At 38.0% G+C, this 14,965-nt stretch overlaps 1 long non-coding RNA gene across 1 annotated transcript; it reads right to left on the reverse strand.

Annotated features, from left to right (window-relative positions):
* Positions 1–9,815: 9,815 nt before the first annotated feature.
* Positions 9,816–11,022, reverse strand: LOC139193907 (uncharacterized). The gene is made up of 4 exons (XR_011578446.1): positions 10,813–11,022; positions 10,398–10,608; positions 10,217–10,284; positions 9,816–9,973 (listed from the first exon to the last, which is right to left on the reverse strand). It is a non-coding gene; the product is annotated as an uncharacterized lncRNA (long non-coding RNA).
* Positions 11,023–14,965: the final 3,943 nt, after the last annotated feature.

A 14,965-nucleotide genomic window follows, 5' to 3' on the forward strand; every position in this document is an offset into this window, starting at 1 on the left:
ACAGTTTTATTAACCCTTTTACACATGTAGGTAACCAAAACCTCTTTGACTAGCCATTTTTCCGATCACTTCCATAGGCAAACTTTGGAACCGTAACACAAGTTAAATTCCCGCTGTAAAAGTGAAACTGAGTATCGAGAAAGTTGTGAAAGCCTTTAGTAAATGGGTAGTGACAGGAAGTAGTATGGCACGTTTCGAGGACGTATATCTCTGGCATCATTTCTTAAAATTTTTACTTGGGATACCATTGAAGTGGGAAGTTAAATGCACCATTGATCTACTTTCTTGTACTACACTAGTTTTCCTTATGCCTTTTCGAACGACTCCTTTGACATTGAGGAAACTAAGTTGCGAAAGCTTACCGATTAATAATTTACCCAACCAAACACTTTGTCTTAGGGAACCTCAAACAAAGTCAAGAAGACAAAAGACTAAACCTTAGGATTGTACCTAGATTTTAGTAACTCAATTGGGTGATGATTAAAATTGTTAATACCCATACTTCAAATTGATGGTCTACCCGACCAACTTTTGTAACCCGAGTTTTCTTCCATAGCCTGACGAATTCATAGTAGTCTTATCGACGACTTTCTCATCTACCTCAGCAGTAAGACCAAATTCTCTAAACATTGATAGTTAGCTTTATTCCACATTCTTCAAATGTTAAATTTGTTTAGAACAAGTACTTTTCTTGGGAGACGTGCTCTCAATGGACGATATTCTTTTCTTTTTTCAAAAAGGTTGTTGTGGAAGAAAGTTGAAATTCTCACAAAGTGTTGTGAAATGTGAGATATCTTTGGCTTTATTGATTTTTATCGGTAGTTTGTTAGCGATTTTTCAACTGTAGCATTTTCCTTCCAAGTTGATCGAAGAAAGTTAATTTAAGTTGTGCTGTTAATTATGAATAAAATTTCTGTCAATTGAAGTGTTGTCTTTTCTCGAGCTTTATTCTTATACATTGCAATGGCATCGATAATTTTGAAATCCACGATAACGTTTTGTCTGTGCTGATGTTGCACGACGGAGTATCGTTTATGCCTCCCAACGGGTGGAACCGTATGAAATGAATCATCTTACTCATAACCTTGCGTCAACAATTATCATTCTTACTTGAAAAACCGGATGACACTTCTCTATGGAGAAACGTGTCCAAAATCTTCACTAACCTACAAACTTCTCAAATACACCTTTTCTTGAAAAAAGAGCTAAATTTCTGACAGCAACAATGGAAGAACCAAATCAACGTCTACGATTGCACTAGCGTGTATCACCCCAGTTGTGCAAACGTAATTATTTACCACAGCAAAAGACATATCTACCCTTGAACATTTCTAGCCTTTCTTATCCTATTCAAGTTGGAGTTCATAAGCATCGATTTGACGTTATTTTTGAATTATCAAGAAATCGTTCGAGTGGTTATAATTGCTTCCTGTATATGAATGGAGTTGGGAAATATCATCATAAACTCCCGGTACAAGGTATATTGTACATGTGGAGATTATGATGATGTTTCGATGATTATAGATTGACTTGACAGGTCAACTTACTTTCTGTTGGTCTAGACAGACAACATTATAGATCTCTTAATAAAATTGTTCATTCTTGAATTTATCAGATTTTCTGGCGTTTCGATAAACATCTACTTTGATTGTGATTCCATATTCACCTCTTGGTGCTAGAAGGCATTCCAATCAACCTTGAATACATGTCTAATTTTTAGTTTTGACCATTAATGATTCAATCACCCATGAAATAGTTTGCTGAATGAATTTTACCGTTGGTGATTAAATCTTCTGGAAGCTACCGTTGTAGCAAGATGTCATACATTCACTCCAGTTACCTTGTATCCTAGATCTGATGGACTTGTTTTGACCCTCAAATTCTTGAGTGTTCCTTTAGCCTTCTCGACATAGTTCTTGCTAAACTCGAGAGAAATTCACTATGAATCTACTCCTTAAGGTGTTGTGAACTACATTGTTCGACTACATGGTGTGCGTGTTGCTATTGTATCTCACTGTGATGTGCATTTTACTTCCAAGTCTTTGGTAGTCTTTTTGAAGGCCATGTGTACTAAGTTTATATCAGTACCACATTTCACCCTCAAACTAACAGTTAGTCTGAATGAGTTACTCAGACCTTAGTGGACTTGTTGCATTTTGTCTGTTCTACAATTAGCATGGTTGTAACATACAGTTATCTTTATTTTAGTTGCATGTAACTACGATTACAATTTTGGTTTTGGGTATGACACCGTTGAGATGTAGTATGGAGATTTTATGCATAGCACATGATTGACAGAGGAGTATTACGAATAGGTATTTGAATAATCGAGATTACAATTTAGGAAATTGTGTGCTATTTGCGTTGTCGCCAGAGAAGGTGGTACATGAGCGCGGTCGATATCGCGGGCTACAAACCGTAATATTGATAACTTATTTGTTGTGTTTGTTAAGCAAGTGGACAAATAGGTCATTTTACATTAGAATTTTTAGTTATTTATTTATTGTTTGGGCTTGACCTAAAGATACTACACTTATTTTTAGCTATGTTCAGTTTTGATTTCAGTACCAACTATTTCTACGTTATTGTATATACGTATTTTGACATTATGTTTTTATATATCTATTTTTGACCTTATGTTTTTATAAAAGTATTACATTTTGGTATTGTATTGAAGGAGAATGAAAGTTTGAGATTGGAGGCATGAAAGAGGAATCATTGCAATCCAATCGCGACAGAATGACATTCTCTTTGATGCAACTGCTCTAGCTTGATTTCTTCTTTATATATATATATATATATATATATATATATATATATATATTCTTTCTATCTTAAGCATTTTATGTACAACAACGTATTTCAAATTTCGGTGACAAATTTTTTTTAAGGTGGGTAGATTGTGACAATCCGTCCCTAATTTTACGATTTTATAAATTTTAAAAGTATGAGTTGACTAAAATGCCCTTAGAAGAAAGATTGTTGACTTTCTTTGACTGTCTCTTCGTGACGCGTATGAGCTATTATTTTACCGTATTCTCGAAGTACTCAACAGTACTAACACATAGGCGCAAGCGGAACAGAATTTGGAGTTACGACAAAGATCTTACAAACTACGGAGCATGACGGGCATTTTGGTAAATTCACATTATGGGAGATATTTTTTTGTATTTTCATTAGTGACTTTGAGCTATGTGCCATGTGGGGCCTACACCCCACTCTTTCCCTCTCTCCCGTGTCTCCTAATCCCCAGAAATCCCATTTTTTTCAACTGTCCACTCATTTGCTGCCACCTGATCTCTCATTCCCTCATTTCACCCTCTCTCATCTCTCAGGTCCATCTCATCTCTCTTTCTGCAAGTGCAAGGAAACCGGACCATACCACCCACGCCGTTTTGGCGAACACCACCACCACTAACCTAGGCTAGTCACGAATAGGGGTGGATTTTTTTGCCAAATTGTCATGCCAACCGAATTGCCAACCGTGCCATACCGATTTTGTGTCAAATTTTTTATACCAATCGGTAATGGTACGGTATTGTACCGTACCGAAATTTCATGGTACGGTATTGGTAATGGATACCATTACCACGGTATTACCATACCATACCGAAAATACAATATAATTTATAATTGATAAATTATATAATAGATAACTATATAACACATATTTATAATATTCCAATAATTTGAAAATAAAACCCTACTTATATTAGCATTGTTGTTGGTGACTTTGATCTCTTAAAATTGTGGAAATCAAACACAAAAGAGTTCCTAATTCTTTCACAAATAGCCAAAATATCTTTGTAACCCCCACTTCTACTGTTGCTAGTGAAAATGCATTTAGCCTAGGGAGGAGGGTTGTGGACCTTTTTAGGGTATCCTTGACTCCTAAAATAATGAAGGCAATAGTGCGTACTAGTGGTTGGCTTAGGGCAGATGAAGTAAACTTCTACAAGGAACCAACGGAAGATATGCTTCAATTTTACAAGGAAATGGAAGAAGAGAAAATAAGAAAGATATGCTTTAATTTTTTTAGTAAATTTGTTATTAAATGGTTTTCAACTTTAATTCTTCTTGCTACTAATTAATATGTTTTCTTTGTTTGTAATGTATGCTTGACACAAACTCAATCTTCTACAAGTTCAATGCCTCCTCCAAAAGCTTCGACATCTCAAGCTTGAATAATTGATCAATGAATTCTCATTTTTGAAGTTTACTTCCAATTTTCATTTGGTTTGAAACTTTGATTTCTATTTGGATTGTTAACTTCTATTTCTTTTGGTTCGTAACTTCTATTTGGAATGTAAGCTTAATTTTCATAATGAATCTTGATGCATCATTTGAATTATTATGTGTGTGAATTGTGACTAATGAATAATAGATGAATTTAATCTATAATGTATGAGATAAAGGTACAAAAAAAAGTTTTGCCCTTGAATTGGGTTAAAAAAACAAAAACAGATTTTGTCCCAAAACAAAATGGCAATTACCATTGCCATACCATGCCAACCGAACTTTCGGCAATACCGAACTTTGGTATACTGAAAATTTGGTACGGTAATGGTAATAGATTTTATCAAACCGAAAGTTTGGTACGGTAATTGGTACAAGAGTTTTGGTACGGTAACCGTACCGAACCCACCCCTAGTCACGAACCACTGCCGACTGCCATGATTTCTTTTCCTTCATCCCTCACTTCTCTTTCACCCATTTTCCTCTGCAGTTATATTCTCTAGAGTTATGCAGACATTACCACGACGGAGCATCGTCGTCTTCTGTCGAAACCAGACCACTAGCCTCGAAGAAAGATCACCATTGCCGTCATCTAGTCAGTTCAGTGCACCCTGGTTCGAGATGTGGTTGCACAGTGGCTCTGGCCACTATTCATCGTCTCCTCCAGCGAGTCTTTATTTTTCTGACAAAGGTGAACCTTGAAACCCCAAGTTCTTCGTAGATCATGTTTTGTAGTACGATTATGGTAATTTTAAGGGATTTTGGTGACGTTTGGATGCAGAAAACGCCCTTGGAAATTAACCCAGCTTTCCGGCGAGAGATCCGAGGGCTTTGAGCTGATTTCTGGCCAATTCCAGCCACGGTAGAACCCCATGTTGGTATATTTCTCTTCCTCTCCTTTCGAGCTTCAAATTGGTATATTAGATTGCTAGTTTTAGCTGAGTTTTGAAGCTAGGTAGAGTTGGGAACATTTCCCGGCCAAGTTTCTCAAGTTCCGACGGTTGCAGTGGCAACCGGCGGAAGAAGAAGAAGAAAAAAAAAGAAGGGAAGCCTAGGTCCGTGACCCGGATCCAAATCTGAACCCGAGATCCGGCCCGACTTGGTTCTAAAATGCATATGGAATATTCTTTGTGTTGACTTTTACGAATTTTTTTCGAAAACCCTCATAGGCTCATTTTGACGTCCCGAGTCCATTTTTAACATCCATTTAGGACAATTCCAAAGTTTTAACGTAGCTGATCGCCAGGGCGTCTCGGTTTACTTTTTAGGGTTGGCCATTGACTTTTTACAAAATTTGTCGGGGACCATCCTTACTGTATTACGACGCCCTGATTCCAAATCTGCACTTAGTTTTCCCAAATTTAATTGTCTTAGTAGAGTTTTACTAATGATTCTCAATATTATGCTTAAGTGCGATTACTATCGGAGACTTCAGCTATCCTAGTTCGAATGATTGCGACGTCGCAAGTATCTGTGAGTGGGTCTTTACTTTTAAATATTATATATTTATTTAGTTTCCATTTATATGATTGAAAAGAATTTCTTACATATGCCTAGATTAGTCTAATGTTTATAAAAATTAGCGAAACAATGTAATTTACAAAATTATCCTAAATCTTACGGGATGCACATGTATGCATACTTTTGTGGGATTTTAATTATGGCCATGATTAATATTTATGGAATAGTTTTATGTCGATGTAAATTATTGATTTACCATTGTATGATTTTATTTACGTTATTTGCTCATCGTTGCTGCACCGGTGTTAGTACTCGCCCGGACCAAGGCTAGTCTTTCACATGTATGTTCACATCACACCGTACGCTCACTTTGGATCCATTGCAGGTGCCAGTCCTGACCTAGATTGCTATAGGCAATTAGGACTCGTATATGATGCGCATAGCGCCAGTCTTCACTTGATTGTAGTACTATAGTGTATATCATTATTACACCCAGTCTTGTTCATGTCAGAATAGCTTTGCATGGACTCGTGTGTCAGCATAGGTCGATGAACACTCAATGTGATATATTTATTTCTGCGAGATATTGTGATTACTAGAAGTTATATGCTTATTTACGAATTTGTGACGTATTGAAGTCTTGAGATATTGCAAGCTACAGTAAGTATTTTTCATACTATACATAGTATGTATATTTTGGAAACTACACTTTTTTTACAATGAGGGGTTATTATGTTTTTGAAAAGGTTTTTACAAAACTTTATTTTTAGGCCCACTCACCCTTATTTTTTGCCCCTCCAGGTTTTAGTAGATGAGCTTTCTTATCGATGAGGATTCTTGGCGAATCTTGGTATTAAAGATTACCTTCGATGATATAATTCTCATCATACTTTACTATACTTTACTTATGTTTTGACATCACGTGTGAAATTGGTTCATTCATGCTCACCAGCGCACTCTTATATTTAGGCACTTTTAGGTTTAAATTTGTTCACATTTTTCACATCACTACACTTTATGGTTTTGTCACCCTCCTGGTGTCGGCCAACACAGCTCGATTCGGAGTCCAAGTGGACATTCCAGGTTGGGGTGTGTCATTGCCACTTAGTACTAGAGTCTAGCGGTATTCCTCTTCACTTGTAAGTGAGAGGTCTTAGGTTCGATTCTCGCCAAATGTGAATTTAAACCACATTATTGCTAGCCCATTGTGGGGCTTAGCCCACCTCATTCCTTTTAGTGTAGATAATATCATTTGTTTAAAATAAATAAAAAAACAATCCAAAGCCTTGGTTCTAAAAATATTGTGCTATTGTTAAGACCCCTGCTGATTCTATTGATGGGTTTTAGTTACATATTTTCACATAAAGCAATATACTTAAGACTAGGAAAACATGAAGTTTTGCATCTTTGTATATTTCTCTGAGTTTACTTCTTTTGATATAGTTGCCTTGTATCATGCTTACTTCTTTTGTCTAAGCTTAATTATGATGTCCAATGGAAGAGTTAAGTTTTCTGGGCATGTGGTTTCACATTCTATGTATGTAACAGGGACATTTGTTGGTTTACAGGGAAAGGATACTCATTAGCATTCCTGCAATATGTGAGACGAGTGTTGTTGTTGTGTTAAACTTGGGGAATCTTGAATGCCATACACTCAATTTTGGGACTCAATTTAGCTCATAACTACAAGACTTCGGAAGACATCCCTTAACAACATTTGTGTATGAAGTTTATTGTATTTATTTCTTATTGTAACATTTGTTTGTAAAATATCTTATATATCTTCTACACACGGCTTTTGGTGTAATATTTATTGTATTTATTTTCAAGTAGGCCTTGAAGTTTCAAACATTAGACGTAAATTTTATCAACCGATACAATTTTTTACGGCGTGGTATTCAACATTATCTAGGCATTAGATTTCTTTAGTTTAAAAAATAAGATCTATTTTTCACTTATTTATATTATCCTGTTTCTTAGTCTGACACTGCACCAAACGATTCACTAAGTTAGTCCAGTTTTCTAAACCAGTTTAGCTTAGTCTCTGAAGCTAGTCTAATGCAACAAACGTACCCTAGAGGTGACTAAAGAAAGTATGAATTTTTTGTTACACCAAGAATTCTTATTAAATCTATAGGTGGGTGACCATGAATTCTTAGTCACTAGGTGACTAAGAGAACGACACGCATGAGAGAAAAATGCAGCATTTTCCCCTGTGGATCGAGTAGTTTTTTTTCAAACTCTTGTGTTGAACTTGGAATGATCCCAAAAAAGTGATATGACTTCACCACTAAAGTTAGGCACTTCAAATATTTAAAGGCAAACCCCTAATTACACATGCTAATAAAGCAAGTCATATTATCATATGCTATAATATAACTTGTATACTTAGATTTGTTCTTTTGACTCTAAAGACATAAGAAATGGGTTCGCAAGACTTGGCGCACAATCTCATCGAATCAAAGCTAAAGCACAGCTCTGCAACCAAGTTCAATTTTCTATTCTCGTAATTTAGATGAAGTTAATGTAACTAATATATTGGTAATGTAGGTAATGACTTTGAAGAAACTGGTTTAAGTTCATAAGAGAAGACAAAGTTGTACTCTAGAGATGAAGCATGGTCCATGGATGGCTGATTTGAGATCAACAATTTAATTCATTCTTTATTGGTATTATACTTCTTTTAATTTACATAAAACTCTTAAATTTTATTCACCAATTGTTAAAGTAAGAGGTCTTTTTTTTCTTTTCAACCACAACAGCTCATCCTAAAACTAAATCTAACAACTTACTTTATGAACAAATCAATAACTCTTAAAATTAAAACCTAAAGTCTGATTTAGTTTTATTAAAATATATTATTTACATTGCCAAATGAAGAATAAAAAACTTTGAACTTTTCCTACTTCCCTTTTTGAAATTTCATATATTTTATCCTTCAAATTCCAAACCCATAACAATATTAGGATTGTAAGTTTGTCCATTCTCTTTATCTTTTTACTAGATTTATATATTTCACATATTTTGTTCTCTAAATTCCCATTCCATTCTTCTCATCTTTGTTCGAAAATTCCCAATCTATTTTATATTGACTTGGGGTGATGATAAAAAGACTATCTACTCAGCCATATTTTGAGACCAAATGATAATATAGAAGTTAATAATTGGACTACTTTAAATCATTAGAGAAGGAATCTAATTATCAATCGCCACATCATGTGGTATCCAAAATATGGTCTAAAAACATGGTCTCTCTAACATTTTATATTGATGGTCTCTCTAACATTTTATATTGACTTGATATTGAAAGGTTAATTTCTCTTAATCCTCTTTAATTTTGATTAATAACTCTCTATATTGACTTGATTTTACAAAGGTTAATTTCAACATGAAAAAAAAACATTAGCGCCTCAATAAATTTAACTAGATCACAACTCCAAACATGTGTTATATTCTCTTGTAAATCTATCTATTTATTTTATTTCTTTAACATTTATGTGAGGCTCCTTCTCATGTAATTTCGGCCCTACCAAAAATTCTCTTCATAGACAAAACTTGTTTGTAAAAACCGACCTGTAAATTAAGGAAAGCTATTCAATAGCTCTTAAACAACCTCATATTATGCCGTAACACGTTGTTGTCTCAGCATATTGTTGCCGGGTGCATGCATGCTATGATGGTCTACGTACTGAGGTCAAATGAGGGAGTCGTGCTCGTGCTCGTGCTCGCGCTTGTTGAACGTGCAAAAAGTTAAACTTCTAAGTAATTTCTCTGGCATTATCAATACCAAGACTTTGAAAACCCTGATTTGGCATCGTACAGAGTAGGGCTGGGTTCGGTTTGAAACGGTTCGGTTTTTTGCCAAAACCGAAACCGAACCGAAATTTCGGTTCGGTTCTGTTCGGTTCAATTTTTTTTCAGTTTTTTTCGGTTCGGTTTTTTTTCGGTTCGGTTTTTTTCGGTTCGGTTTCGGTCCGGTTCGGTTATTTTTTATTTTTTATTTTTTTTATAAAATGTAAACTTTCATTAAACTTACATACATATCAAAAGCCCACAACTAAACACAAACAAAAAAATGGGCCAGCACAACAACCCAACCCAAGGGTTAAGCTCGAAAAAGAAAGAAAAAAACTGAAAGCCTAGCTGCCTAGCTGCTTAGTTCCCTTGCTGCCTTCGAAGCAAGCTCCGGCGACCATGAACCAGCAATCCAACAAACACCAGAGGTGAAGACCATGAATCGCGATATCCAATCACGATTTCCTGCCTTTGACGACCCCTGAGCACAAACAAACATAATTTTCCTTCAGCTTATGAATTAACAATCACAAATTTTGCACCTTTATGACAATAAAAACATTATTTCCAGTGTTCAAACAGACTGAAACATATAATAGAACCAACCAACTTCACCCCCACCTACCCTTTTAGAACTTAAACAAAAGGCTAAGGACATTTGTATGTATAACTGTGTCATACAGAAATTCATCCACTGATCAACAAGACGAGGAGTCAAACTTACTGAAGTCCTCTGCTAATTTAGACCACCATTTGCCTCAATGTATATATAACCATTTGACTCAGCCAAACCTACAACGCCGGAACAAAACCAAAGTCATTCAAATCCTTGAACAAGCGAGTTTCGAAAAAATAAATTTAGATTGTATCTTTTTAATACAAAACCAGGAAAGCAAATGAAATACCTCAGCCCTAGTGTCGGTATCTGCAAGCCGTTGCTTTATGTCTCTTGCTATCGAAAAGAAAACTTGCTCCACATTAAGATTCGTCTTTGCACTCTGCGTTACACAATATCTTCAGTAAAGGAAACACTTATTATTCAACTAGTTTCCGGTAGAGTTGGGGGCTGCGGTAGACGGAGCTGGGGGCGAGACGACGTGAGATGACGGGAACGACCTCGAAAGAGGCACGTAGCAGAGATCGAATCAGTAATCCAAATAACAATTGAAACAAATATCCAAATACACAAATCCAAAAACCAAATGCAAAAAAGGGATTATAATTGTCAGATCCAAACAAAAATCAATAAATCATCGAAATCAAAAGCTAAAAAATAAAAGGAAAAACAAGGTTCAGTGAAGGGAGAGAAGATGAAATTACCCTGCTTGTGACCGGTGCCTTTCTCGACGAGTCGACGGTATGGCACTGAGCGCACTTGGTCTTGAAGATTTTCTCACAGAGAGTGATTGAAGTTGAAGACCGAGAGAGAGGGTTACTGGGTTAAAGGGTGTTGCGGCGGCTGTGGCTGCCTAGGGTTAAAGAATTTAACACGAGAGAGAGAAGAGAAGAATGAAAAAAAATAAAAGGTGTGGCTGCTGTGGCTGGCTAGGGTTAAAAGGGTTTTGTAGATTTCTCAAAAAAAATTTAAAAAATTCTCTAAAATCCTAAAGGCATGAGGGTTCGAACCCATGCCTTGCAGTTTGAAAAGCTTCACAGAAACCAACTTGGCAACGAGTTATGTTTTGTTATGATTGTATGACTAAAATATTTATAATATTGAAAATAAATAAATAAATATTTATATCGGTTCGGTTCGGTTTCCGAACCTCAAAAACCGAAACCGAACTGACCAGATTCGGTTCGGTTCGGTTTGACAGTTTCGGTTTGGTTTTTTTTTCGGTTCGGTTTTTTTCGGCCTCGGTCCGGTTTGGTTTTCGGTTTTTTTAACCCACCCCTAGACGGTATGGCACTGAGCGCACTTGGTCTTGAAGATTTTCTCACAGAGAGTGATTGAAGTTGAAGACCGAGAGAGAGGGTTACTGGGTTAAAGGGTGTTGCGGCGGCTGTGGCTGCCTAGGGTTAAAGAATTTAACACGAGAGAGAGAAGAGAAGAATGAAAAAAAATAAAAGGTGTGGCTACTGTGGCTGGCTAGGGTTAAAAGGGTTTTGTAGATTTCTCAAAAAAAATTTAAAAAATTCTCTAAAATCCTAAAGGCATGAGGGTTCGAACCCATGCCTTGCAGTTTGAAAAGCTTCACAGAAACCAACTTGGCAACGAGTTATGTTTTGTTATGATTGTATGACTAAAATATTTATAATATTGAAAATTGTTGATGCACAAAATCAGCGAAGACTTTGGTACAACAGAAAGTGTCAGGTTTTGTGACCTTCGCTTGGTTGCTTCGGTCACTAGTGAGGATAAGTACGTAAATGAATAGAGACAGAGAAGCAAACACATGATGTACGTGGTTCACCCAGATTGGCTACGTCCACGGAGTAGAGGAGTTCGTATTAGTGGTGAAGGGCTTACACAAGTACAAAGGATCAAGCTCTCAATTTAGTGAGTTCTTGTGAATGATTTAACACAAATGGCATTAGGCCATATTATGGGGGAATGACCCCTATTTATAGAAAAACTTGTAGCTTTGTCACATTGACATGTGTCATGTTATGATTGGTTCTTGATGTCGACACGTGCTGCGCTCTGATTGGCTTCTAATCTTGACACGTGTCGAGTAGTGATTGGCCTCCTGGTCGGAGGGGAACTCTTCTGGGTCCTTGACAGTATAGCGTTGGCCGGTGCTCGGTAGTTTCGGGATTGGTCAAGTATGGTACAAACAGTGCTCCCCTAAGTTCCCGAGTGAGGGAAACTCCTCGGTTGGGGACTTGCAAGATCCAATCCCTTGAGTAATCACGAAACTTCTAAGTACCGAAGTGTGGTCTGATCTTCATCTGCCCTTCTCTGGAAGTACCTTTCCTCCATCCGGGAATGGTGTATTTAGCTGATGTTGACGCACAAGGTAATGTATCAATTTCACTTGAAGTTTAGTTGTAGTTTCGGGCTTAGTCAAGTGTGATACAAACCCTATAGTAGGAGTCCCCCAAGTCGCCGAGCTAGGAGATCTACCGAAAGAGGTGACAGACAAGGTAAGCAGTCAAACTTCCAAGTAAGCAACCCAGGATCAGAGGTTTGACTTCGGCTTCCGGTTGATTGTTCTCCTTCTCCTTGTCTCTCATTCAACTGCCAGGATAAGGAGAAGCAAATGGATAAGAGATGATATGAGATACTTTTGCTTTTGAAGAAGTAACTTTCCACAGGCTTATTCTTGAACTGTGCTGGAGGGTTTTCTGGTGCCCTTCAGAGTATAAGGCCGACTCAAAAATTTGAGGGTCAAAACAAGTCCATCAAATCTAGAGTACGTTCGACCTTGATGATATGGGATACTTTTGCTGTTGACGGAATAATGAATGTGGTATGGAAAGGTGTCGTGCTGTAGTGATCTGTTTCAGCTCACCGTTGAACCTTCTGCTTCAATCTTTTGCATGGCAGAAGTGGTGTGCAACCTTTGCATTTAAATGGTCCTTCAGAACATTCCTTCATAGTGACTCATCCACGCTTGGCAGCTTCAGTGTAAAGAGCCAATATCTGATCAACTGTCATGAGGCATTTGCCGGTGGAATTCGTGACCTTGACAGCAGTTGAGGATGAGTACTCGAGAGCAATGCTAAGTAAGCAACCAGGCAAAGGCTCCAGGCAGTCAGTTCCAAATTGGAGGTTTGACTTCAGGTTCCGACTGACTGCTCTCTTTCTCCTTGTCCTGCAGGTGTGGACAAGGACAAAGACAAAGACAGGGAGAAAGCATGATATGGGATACTCTTGCTTTCGACCCTGATGATATGAGATACTCTTGTTCTTGGTGTGGCTTATTTGCTGAGGTATTATCGGGGGGAAATAAAGCTGAGTATTTCGAGAGGTTATGTTGAGGGTGCCTTTTCGAATGCGAGAAAGGGTTGAGCATTTTTGCAGGTTTTCCTGTCCGTTGAGGAGGGAGGTCAATGTATATAGGGATTTCCCAATAACAAGTAGTAATGCTATTCCTTTACCCTTTTTGGTCACAGCAATGTAGTGGGAGCTGTCAGCTTCACGTGTTTTAATTTTGTCAGAGCACTTTGAAAAAGTGGTATGTGGTATCTGGAAAGCTGATGTTACGTGTGAAGATTACAGACAAGCTTTATCTAAGGAAATCTGGCTCTCGAAGTTCTGAGAGTTATGCCTCTTCGGTTTTCGAACAAGCAATCCCGTCGAGGATCTGACTCTCGAGATTCGGAAAGCGGTGCTACTCCGGTTTTTGAGAAAGTAATTATGTTGGGAGTCTTTTCTCGAATGTGAGTAAAGGTTGGACGTTCTTGCCAACTTGTCTTGCCGCAAAACACGGAGGTCGACACACATAGGGACTTTCCAGTTGTCAAGCAGTGGTGCTGTTCCTTTACCCTTATGGGTAATAGTAGGGTAGCTGGAACTTCGAAATTCTCGTGCCTAAACTTTGTCAGAGATCTTTGACAAAGTTATATGTGGTACCCGAGGAGTTGATGGTGCATATGGAGAGCGGTGATTGAACAGTAAGATTCACGTGCTTTCTACTTCACCAGAAATCTTCGACAGATTGCCCGTAATTTCCGCAAAGCTGAGTGTGCATGTGACAGGTGCTGACGAGGCTGAAAAAGCAGGTGCTTCTTCGATTTCTGAGATCGGCCCTCGTGGTCTCTGAGCAGCCCAGCTTTTGAGAAAGCAAACGCCTCTTCGATTTCTGAAGCTCCGTCGAGTGCAGATTTTTATAGAGGCTGGCATTAAGTTCCACAGCACACTTGAATCTCTACCAGTAGAAGCTCATTTCTTGCACTTCTAAGATCTTGATTTGTCTGACCTCTTCCCTCTTCAACACATTTGAAAATGTCTGGACCCTCCGACCGTCGTTTTGACTTGAACCTTGGAGAAGAGACAGCCACGCCTTCTCCAGACAACATATGGCGCCCATCCTTCATATCCCCTACTGGTCCTCTTACCGTTGGGGATTCTGTGATGAAGAATGATATGACCGCTGCAGTGGTGGCCAGGAACCTTCTCACTCCCAAAGATAACAGACTACTTTCCAAACGGTCTGATGAGTTGGCTGTTAAGGACTCTCTGGCTCTTAGTGTTCAGTGTGCAGGTTCTGTGTCTAATATGGCCCAACGCCTATTTGCTAGAACCCGCCAAGTTGAATCATTGGCTGCTGAAGTGATGAGTCTCAAACAGGAGATTAGAGGGCTCAAGCATGAGAATAAGCAGTTGCACCGGCTCGCCCATGACTATGCTACAAACATGAAGAGGAAGCTTGACCAGATGAAGGAATCTGATGGTAAGGTTTTACTTGATCATCAGCGGTTTGTGGGTTTGTTCCAAAGGCATTTATTGCCTTCGTCCTCTGGGGCTGTACCTGGTAATGAAGCTTCAAATGATGAACCTCCAATGCCTCCTCCTTCTGGGGTTTTG

This window comes from Malus domestica, chromosome 17 (genome assembly GCF_042453785.1).
Source record: "Malus domestica chromosome 17, GDT2T_hap1".
NCBI lineage: Eukaryota > Viridiplantae > Streptophyta > Magnoliopsida > Rosales > Rosaceae > Malus > Malus domestica.